Below are 10,124 nucleotides of genomic sequence, written 5' to 3'. Positions count from 1 at the left end.
TGTTCATTCAGGACCAACTGTACATGAGATGAAGTTTTTTAGTGTAAACCCAATTCTGATATGACCAGTAATTCAAAACAAGTAGATTTAACACAGTGGCGCTCATACACGATGTCTGAGCCGCAACAGCTACATTAGGACCAGCTGGACCATGGGACAAATGTGTGTGTAATGTTTTGTGGCAATTCTCAGACAGTATAAGAGGAGAAGTGATAACAAATCTATACCAACGGACGGACGGACGGAAAAAAGAAAGCAGGCCATCCTATTAGCATTTCTGGTCACTGACTAGTAGAGTTCTAAAATCACTATAAAAAATTTAAACCATTATGTGTCAGCTATTGATACTTAAACGCAAAATGCAAATTACAAATTAACTCCAACGAATATAATCTTAGAACAGTAAAAAAAAAACAATTAAATATATGCCTCTGCGAACATCAAAAATATAATATTATTTGTACATATTTACGCAACAAACATAATGACTCAATGGTACATTATACTGAGTTCAATATTTATTTGTCTATTGTGATATAAATATTTTTCACGAGTTTAATATTTTAATATTTAAGCATCAAAGGAACAATAACAATGTATAGAGATAGTGTCCGTCGGTTTGCTATATTTGGCAGGATAAAATGGTAGCCAATGCTGGCTTTATTCAACAGCATAGGGTTAATTTGTTACTTCGAATATAAACATTATATGACCCAATGTTTAAAAAATATGCAGATTTGCAAATTACTTTTAATGATTATAATACAAGATAAGTAGTATCAATCTTAAAAGCAAGATAGTTAAAACAGCGCAGTACAAGGAATGAATAAATTACATACTTGATGTAGATAAATAGCCAAATTGTTAGAAATCTTACGTTCGATTTAAAATAGCACATGGCTATTCAGCATATGAAACTGCACAATTAACCAAAGGAAAGGCATAAATGAAATCATTCATGCGTTTAAAAGGATGGAAAGAAGTTTGCAAATTGCACACATTAAAGTCCTCTTTTAAACGGTCCTTCGTCGTGTTGACTTGTTTCATACAAATTAAAGGTAATTTATCATTGCACAAATCATTATCCCGATGTTTTTATACCTTTCTAAATAATATACACATAAAAGTATTTAAAACATCTTCACATGCGATCATAAACGTTGTTTGCCCAAATATCAAAGTAATGTCGAAACAAATTAAACGGAAGAAAATAAAATAAAGACCGCTGAAGTGAAGGAATGCTTAATTGGAAAATCCCAGAAAAAGCGTATATGTTATTAGCGTGGATGACTTTCTTGCAGGCATCCAGGCGTTGTTGACATGCAAGCATATACAAACAACGATGGATACAACTACAGTTAGACAGTGATATATATTTTCTACGCATAAACAAAGGCATGAAATGTGAAAACAAAAAAGGTATATGACACATACGAATTATGTAAAGAAGTCTTTAAAGATTAGGGCCTTAAGAGAAACGTTGGATGAAAGAAAACTGTTTTGCAGTTGGAATTTGCATGATTTGTCGGGAAAGGAATACAGTGAATACTTTTCAGCTTAATCAAACAAAAATCACCTGTATTTGAAAGATTAATAGAATGTTATGGACTAGAATGTAAAAGAATTGTATTCCACATCAATATACACAATTCCAGTGGATGGCAGCAAAAGGGGCGAAACAAAAGTCAAAAGGTCAAACCCTGACAGCTTGAAAACTGCTATACACGGAACCTCTAAATTTAAAATCTACGAAAAAATCAGAATTTCAGAATACAAAACAGTCTTTCCAAAATGGCTTATTTTCTATCTTTATGAGAAAACTATTCAAATTCAGTCAAGTAATTTTTTTAATCCAATCTCATACATATTAGAAGACTTTAAGACTGATGATATAGAGTGCGTATTTTACGAAATAGAATTGTGAACAAACAATGTCATACTTACAGTTCAACATATTTGTTAATATTCAAATTTCATTCAAACAACGCATAACGGTCCTGTCATAGGTTTAAACAACAATGTTTTTAATTGACAAAATTTTTCCCATTTACAATTTTGATACAGCTACAAAGTCTTCTATTGCAAAGAATTAGCACCAAACTACTGTAATCCGTTGATGTGAAGAGTTTTATAGCACTTGAATCAAATATATCTAGTGCACATTTATTGTGTCTAGATCTATTGATTGTGACGATACGATGTATTCAGAACCTTCATTTTTCATTTTGTTTGTAATTAATTATTTGCTATACCAACGAATGGCACAATCACATCCTGTCGACGAAGTCCAGTCAGTTGTAAAATGTTAACTGCAACAGAGAACAACCGATAGGGAAAATAGAAGAACAAAATACAGAATACCAGAGATGTAAATAGTTTGCCAAATGAAACAGGTTCAAATGGCATTAACAGTGGACGAAATGGAAATAGAGAAATCAAAGAAGAATTATACGTGAATGTGGACAGATATTAACAAAAAGCTCAATGTAATTGTACACGATACGCAAAGGTTATATGAATGATTTATGTTTACTCAGTGACAGAGACGTTATAATATTACTGTCGACCCTAGAAAAACACTGAAGCAATCTAGTCCCTAATTTAAAGGCTCCAACCTTAAAGTGATCATGCCTCCGTCATCATTTCCAGGTGATTGTTATTCCGAATCGTGATTAAGCACGCGTTGCCGATGATACAATGGTCTTTGCCCTTATTATGCGATACAGTTTAATACAATAAATTAGTTACCTCACATTAACTAGAATAATACGGGAAATGCATTTAGCTAGGTAAAAAAAAAACAAGGCTATTTGAAATTCAAGTGTTCACATTATGTCATTAAAATTTTTGAATAACACTTTTAACTTTAGCAATGATGATTCTGTCAGCAAATACAAAGCCTGTATAACATGGGATCTTGGCAGAATCAACTAAACTTGGCAGTGTACACTGGCTGGGTGACTTCCTATTGGCACTTAATATAAAAAGTATACCAGAATTAGTCATACGATTACACACATTTCACGTTTGTTTCTAGATGAGCAAACCGCCTTCTGAATGTAAAGTACATTTACCTGACGTAAAACCGTTAAACACAAACAACCACAGAATAGACTTGGTACAGGATAATTCACACCAATGCATGGCAGTGGATACCTCAAGGGTAGAAACGAAGAAGAAAAAAAAAAACACACAATAAATGCTTGCTTGATAATATGCAGGAGAACATAAATCTGCACAGCAAGATTATGAGGAGCCTACACGTGTTACTGTGTTAGCCGCTTACAACTGTAAACATAACAAAGGAGCAGGTACTGTTGAATGCTACAGATAAAATCAGCCGATGAAATGAACCCTACAGCAATGATTAACCTAACACACTGACTTACCTCTGTCGGCAACATTGCAAAGGATTAACAAAAATACGGAAGATCAAAACCACTTTGTACTGAGAAAAAAAAACTGGCAGAATAAGTCCGTGAAGCTACTCGACTTGGAAGGATCTATTATACTTTATATGTTTTTGAAATCTGATATATATATATATATATATATATATATATATATATATATATATATATATATATATATATATATATATATATATATATATACCTAATTAGTAATACGTCTAGATACAAAACATGATCGTATATAAATATATATGGATGAGAAACTGTATAGCTTAAGTCCAAATACAATGTCCGTTGTTCTATGTAAACTAAACGTTACATACTCGGGTACAAAACATAACCTTTTTTCACAATAGCAGAAACTTTAAATGGCACTATTAATTTTACTACAGGAAAACTACGTTTAAAAATAAAATGACATTATACACATATTTCGACCGTAAAACTGGACTTTACCGTTGGTAGTGAAATATCTGTATGTGCCCAGTGATTGACACAGTTATAAAAATTGATTAGCATCGGCGGATACAATAACAATTTATAAGAAATACAAAAGCTTGTGTGAACATGGATTATACCCTCCCATTAATACCAATGGTGTAAAGAGAACGGTGTTTTAAGTGCTGATAAACAATATGTGATACCACGCCAAGTAATAATGGAGACAATGGAAGGAGTATTATATAAACAGAAAGAAAAGGAAGGGTCATGATGATACAAATCTCTACTGTCAAGATGGCAGAGCTGTGCATAGGACATTTGCTAATGTGATTGTATTCAGATGATTTATTCTTATATTATGAAATCTTCTATGGAAGGAAATAAAGATGATGAGGAGGAGTTGTTTAAAAATGTTATAATACTACCAATGCTTAAAGGCAATGCTCATACTTCTTCTTGCCTCAAACAAATAATTATTACTTCTTCCTTGCCTCGAACAAAAAATTGGTACTTCTTTCTTGCCTCAAACAAACAATTTCCACTTTTATTAATCATATTTTTATTTTCGCAACTAAAGATTTATGTTTTTCTACATTTACCCATTTTTATTAATTATTTTTAAAAAATTCAACGAAATAACCATTTTTTCTCTCCTGATGGAACACTACCATTACTTGTTCCTTCTCCATCCCTACAAAGCTTTTTACAAACTTTGCAAAAATATTCCAACAACTATTTATAGAAAATCAAATTGTCCAAAACCTCCGGGGTTTCGTTCTGTTAAAATTACTGCAAAGGGTATTGCACCAAAATTCTGGGTAATCTAGAAATCAGCTTTATTATCAGATCTGTCGTTAGATATACCAACGATATGAACCTTTTGTTAGTGGATATAAGCAATTATTTCATGAGTGAAGTGAAAATAATGTAATGTCAAAAGTGCAGAAGCCACGAGTGACAACAAAAATGTTTCCACTTCACAAGTGAAATGGTTCCTTATACCGTATATTTTTTTCCATATATATTTTAATGCCAAACCATTGATATTTATGGATTGTTTTCTCCATTCTGAGCCCATGTTATTAACGGCTGCATTACTATATCGATAAAAGGAAGTTCAGAAATTTTACAATAATCTTAGGGCAGAGACCTTTAACAAAACATTAGGTTGTACATAAAATGCCTCAAATTATCTTATCAAATTATTTCTTTCATGCGAAAATAAATATTTATTTTCCTTATCACATGGGGTTGGGTACAACAGAAACATAACAGAGTGGCCCTATCCGATACGCTACAGATAGTGACATCTTTAAACAAAGAATTTTAATGACTATGAGTTAACAGTAACAATTCTGGTTCTTTATTTTGTCTATCGCAGCGTTAAAATGTAAATTTTTGTGTTTTGTGTGTAGCCTAGCCTTTACAGGTTTCCTGTCTAAGTCAGTAGTAGACGTTGCGCCCAAATTTCGACTGCAGCATACTTTAAGCTTGCAATCAACGCTTATCAACGTCCGGTGATCGTGATTGTGATGAGAGTTAAAACCGCTACCTAAACAAGTTTCTAACTATATTTAGCAATGTGTTGTTTTGTATAACTATGTGTACTGTTTGTCGTAAAGTGTAACAGGTACACGATAATGTATGGGTGACACAAAATATAGAATTGCAACACATGTAACTTCAGACACTGACTATCTACAAGTTGAATTTCGAAAACTATAAAATAAGTTAATACTTGAAGCCTACTTTCTGCTTTTTTGAATTCGTATTTAGGTATTTATTACTCGCACTTCCTCATTAATTATTTACACGTACACTGATGGGTAAACATAATATTTTTAAGAACTGTTCATTCTGATGGAGAGAGAGATAGTATCAGAAGAAAAAAGTGGAATAGACCTAAATATGCAAATACAGATTAGAATAACATACGTAATGGAAGATATATTTCCTCAAAGGGAAAAGAAAAGAACTTCAAAATTATATCGCCATTGTGGCAATAAAAGTGGCATAGCAGCTGTAGCGATATAATTTTTCTCCCTCTAATATTTTTCTTTATCTTACCATTATATATATATATATATATATATATATATATATATATATATATATATATATATATATATATATATATATATATATATATAGATAGATAGATAGATAGATAGATAGATAGATAGGTGTAATGAATTTCCCTTTATATATATTTCTCGCAAAGTTACTTAATAAGTTCAGTTTTTAATTAGAACCTTAATTTCCGAATAATTCCTCAAATTTAAATTCATGTTGTTTCATATATTTTATCCTGAATCAAACTCATAAACCCTGATCATCAAGATTTACAGTGGCATCAAGATATATCTGACATTGAGGATCTATTTCATTTGCAGTAACATCATCACCATCATCATCCTGTGCAGAATTTTGAATTGAATTATTGAAATGTTTACAACCCGCATCAGCCAATTTTCGTTTTTGTTATTTTAGCCAAGACTTTATTCATAATAAATGGAAAACGTGTGACGAAGGCACAGTTAGGTAGGAAAATAATTAGTATTTATCACAATAACAAAAAACTCCTTCCACCAGACAATGAAATGAGGATATCTATTGCAACTCCAATATACGTACTTATAGCAGATTAATATGTAAGGAGTGCTGGGAAAATGAATGAAAAATTAAGAAAAAAATATATAAAATTGGTGCACAATATCCAAACTCATTGGAAGATGTTGTATACCCTACACATCAGGGATAAGTGGATTTCTCCATATTGATAATTTTCACCATTTTCAAAATGACTACCGGACTTCAAATGGTCTCAGTACTTCATTAGGTACTGTATCATTTAAGTATGCATTGCCTCTAACTGCATTAATTGCACGTTTAATTACATTGATGAAAAATAAATATTAACAGTGAGAATCTTGCCTTCTGCACAACTTACCAAACTTTGCATACAGTGATGACGATCAACGTGATAAAGAAATTAGTCTCAACAATCAAGTTAGCAAGAGAAGTGGTAAACTATTTATTTAATTTCAGAGACTATAAGTGGTTATCACAATCTTTCCGATGAATTAAAAAATAATATGTTATTAAATCAGTGACATGAAACTATAATAAAACTGATGGTGTCACTACCTCGAAATAAACACGAAACATGCCAAAGCAGGAAGGACTTATAAAGATGACAGCGAAGAAAGAATGTATGACCAACAACAACAAAATGTTACAACGTATCGTCGGTTGGTACAAAACGTGTTGATACTTAATACGCAAGACTTTAGAGCAATCTGATTAAGATCAGATCTCCGCTGTCCGACGCTGACGACGACCGCTTAATGGTCATGTTCTGGTGACGTTTGAATTATCCAATGGAAATATAGCTGTCAAGAATCTGAAAGTGAATAAAATCGTTCGGTACACATTCAGCTCTTCATCCACACTGCTCAGTCTCCAATCGCGAAGATATAAGACTTCATCTGATTATTTGATAAAATTAGTGCTTATGGTAACAATTTAGGTCACCAGAACATACCCCTACGCGGTCGCTCTCAGATCTTCATATATGACAATGGAGATCGGATTTTGATCATATTGGACATTAGAGGACCATAACTTAAAAGAAGAAGGAATAAAATGACATCAAATATATAGCTACTGAACAATGGCAGTGAAAGACCTAATTAAAATATTTGCGCCACAACGAGAAACAAATATCTTTAAAGCTCACTCTTGTTTAATTAATGATTCAACACACTGTATAATGTCGTACAAGATTACAAACAGTGAGAGAACAAGCAGAAATAACTAACATTCAACAATATTTGCAGCAATTGACCAGAGAATAAACAGACAAATGAATTCCTTAGGGAGTGATGTAGAAAGCTGAACAAGATATCTGGAAAACAATGACACCTTAAAACCTAAAATGGAAGAGCAAAACCTATATTTAAACAATTAAATCCAACAAAACTATCAAGAGATTAAAAATATTGAAAATACTTTTATCACAAAAATTAATGTTCTGAAACAAATTATAACACTTTTAAAAATGGTTTGTCGGAATTACTCATGAAAAATTGAAATATAAGACATATCAACATAAAAAACAGAAAACAAAATAATTGAGTATGAAAGCACGATAAAGGCTATGAAGACGACTTACGATGTATTCATAGCAGATCTGAGAGGAAAGCACAAAATGATAGATGATACATTTATCGAAATTGCAGCAAATAACATTCTGAGACTGAAGATTAAAAAACAAGTCCAAGAGAGTATATGGATCAATAGATGTTACATAACATCGGTGTGGTACAAAGTAATCTGAACGAATCTGATAGAAATATGAAACTAATCTCAAAACATAGAAATAATTTCAAAGAAAAGTTGACGAAAGAGCCAGGTGCATTCAAAACGGACATAGAAAGGTTTTTGCATCAAGTGGTCTAATAAATACGATTAAAACTGAAATAAACGAAAATATACATATATTCAAAACTGAATTGAACATGGAAAGGGCATAATGTTTCCCCATTTTGGAGTTAGAACGAATACTTAAACAGAAAATTATAATAGCGAAAGAAGTTTGAAAAAACTCAAACCAATACCAGAATGCATACTGCTGAATGACTTTCACGCTGAACACATCCCAGTGGTTCAGATGTTATTGGATTAAATATGAATTTAAAAGCTGTAATTTCACATCCAAAGAAATAAATATAAGCATAAGAAAAGGTTGTTTGACATTTTTCAGGATGAAGCTACACCCCAAACATTAAGTAATATATATGGATTTCATCATGTTCCTTCACATTTAGCTGAATTTATTCACAATAGTTATAGTAAATTATTTACATTTTTTGAAATTTAAATTGAATATTAAACCTGTAAGATAATTTGGAATTAATAGTAAAGTTTACATTCAATACGTAAGGATGTAAAGTGAAAACTGCTAGCACTATCAAAATTTGTATTATTTAAAATGAGTTACCTCTCTAGATAAATGACATAGCACCATCAGAGAAGAATTGGGCCGTGAAAAATGTCGAATTTTGAATTGTATTGAACCTAAAAGTTGAATTCATTGAACATTAAAATTTTATCACATTTAAACCAGAAAAATCTTTGTGAAGGGTCACTTCGACCCTTCTTCTTTTCTCCCCCAATGTCAGTGTGAAAACTTGAAAGGCTAGAATTTATGACTGATTGAGATTGACCAGAGCACTGCTATGCTGTCATGAGAAAGTAAACATTTGAGCTACCAACCATAACCGCTTGATAGGAACCCATGTCAAATTATCATTTTCAAAGGTATATTGATATGCACAGTAGTTCACAGATTCTATGCTGTCTGAAATCTGACGGAAAAATGATTATCTTGGGAAAAATTTAGGAACTGCTGCTTACGACTGGCCGGAGTAAACTAAGGCGTACACTTTGAAAGTAATGTAAATTTAAAGTGACGACCTTAGTCGAAATTCTTTAGTCTAAAATCATGAAAGTCAAGAAGTGGCTCGGAGAACGCCTAAAACGAAAAGTGCTTTCCTCGTTAAACAAGAAGTGGGGACCAGGTGGCTGTCTTGTAAGAAAAGACAGGGTTTAGTGTTAGGACGCACAATTTCTGAACAGAACAGCATTAAGGAATAGCTTTCTTGGGAGAGACGGGACAATCCGAAGACGGAAGTGCAAAGAATAAAGAATATTCAGAATAAAGAACTAGGAAGTCCAGGAAGGGGTGAAGCGTAGAGAATAGGAAGGCTTGAGGAAACAGGAAGACGTTGATACACGGTCACGGGAGGAAGGTGATGCAATCAGTCATGGACATTGCGCTCTTTTCACCACTCGTTATTATGATGAAATAAATCCAAATTAGACACTGCTATTAAATAGTGATGACATACTTAGATTGAACTGGAATTGCTGCTATTAATTTGTTTTGATTAAATTTGTTATTTTTCTTGTCCAAAGGGGCTCGTATTGCATTATTTCTTCCCAGTATTCTTGTTCAGTTCTCTGTTGAAATTCTATCTTTCCCACCGGGCTGTAATATCGAGGGAGGTCATCCTCTAGTAACGCCAGCCAAATCCAATTAACCACCCCTCTTACTAAGAGGGCGACTTTACAGGCCACTTTAAGCAAATTAAAACGTAACAGGAAATCTGTAGTTAACGGTTTAACACTTGCATGAACCACTTATCTGCTCATATCAGTGGAACCAGATGGTTGGAAAAAGAGGGAAAGGAACCGGAAATATAACAG

This window comes from Sinohyriopsis cumingii, chromosome 1 (genome assembly GCF_028554795.1).
Source record: "Sinohyriopsis cumingii isolate HCF-2022 chromosome 1, ASM2855479v2, whole genome shotgun sequence".
Lineage (NCBI taxonomy): Eukaryota > Metazoa > Mollusca > Bivalvia > Unionida > Unionidae > Sinohyriopsis > Sinohyriopsis cumingii.
The sequence above is the reverse complement of the archived record's forward strand: the minus strand, read 5'-3'. Positions refer to the sequence as shown.